The sequence below is a fragment of the Amphimedon queenslandica genome, unplaced genomic scaffold (genome assembly GCF_000090795.2).
Source record: "Amphimedon queenslandica unplaced genomic scaffold, v1.1 AMPQUscaffold_1129_Cont26856, whole genome shotgun sequence".
NCBI lineage: Eukaryota > Metazoa > Porifera > Demospongiae > Haplosclerida > Niphatidae > Amphimedon > Amphimedon queenslandica.
Window position 1 is genome coordinate 1 of NW_003558523.1, and position 1,115 is coordinate 1,115.

Genomic DNA, 1,115 nt, shown 5'->3' on the forward strand with positions numbered 1-1,115 from the left:
GGCTAACACCCTGTACAGGGACTTTGGCCAAATTTTGCCAAAAATTAAAAGGAGAGAATTCTATATTTTTTATAATTTTTCTGATACATATACATTATACATGTACTTATGTTACATTCCAAGTTTGAGCTGATTCTGATCAAAATTGGATTTATTACGAATTTTTAATTTGATTCAAAATTAGGCCGAAGTCGCTGTACTATAGTACAGTGACTTTGGCCAAATTTTGCCAAAAATTAAAAAGAAAGAATTCTCTATTTTTATAACTTTTTCTGAACCATATACATGTCCTTATGTTATGTTTCGAGTTTGAGCTGATTCCGATCAAGTTTAAATTTTTTTATAAATTTTTAAAAGTTGCTCCAAATTCCATGTACTGTATTGTAGTACTTGTCAGCTCATGAAGCTCATGCTGTTTAGCTCACTTAGCATGCTTTGTGGGAAACCCTGCATTAATTATTTTTAATTTAGAACCTTCCATTATCAAATCCTAGTACTCCACTTTCACCACTGGAGACACTACTGAGGTACATGTACACACATTTCATTTCCTTTTTATGTTAATTTTGATTTTTCACTGTAGAGCTGCTGGATCTACGTAACTAAAAGCATTTTAATACACTTTATTTTTTTATGTAACTGAGAGTATAATAAGTATAACAAAATAAGATTAAATGTTCGAGGAGGTACTAATACGTGTACTGGTATAATGTCTTTGTTAAACAGAGTGTAAGCAATCAAATGCTTTCGTCAACAGTTTTAAGAATTTTTGTGTAGAGATGAAAAATTTCTCCACTTGTATTATCAAGAATTATACGAAACTTGTCATGACTCATTTGTGAATAATATGTGACAAGTTTACCATCAAACAAGTCAGCAGGTGACAGATAGGGTAGTGGTAGAGCCAATACTTGGTTAAGCAGTATAGCATCGTAATAGACACACTGCCACTGAGCATAAAGATGAAGAGCTTCTAGACTAAAGGCTGGAGTGCATGGGGCAGCAGATTTATGAAAGCATTTAGCGAAAGATAGGACAAGTGCCTTTAAATAAATGTCGCCTCTTGGTATAGCAGCCGATTTTGCCCAAAAGATGACAGAAGCAACTGGTAAGTG

At 33.5% G+C, this 1,115-nt stretch overlaps 1 long non-coding RNA gene across 1 annotated transcript; it reads left to right on the top strand.

The window, feature by feature from the left end:
- The first annotated feature begins 469 nt into the window (after positions 1-469).
- Positions 470-754, top strand: LOC109593520 (uncharacterized). The gene is made up of 2 exons (XR_002191008.1): positions 470-527; positions 584-754. It is a non-coding gene; the product is annotated as an uncharacterized LOC109593520 (long non-coding RNA).
- The last annotated feature ends 361 nt before the right edge of the window (positions 755-1,115 follow it).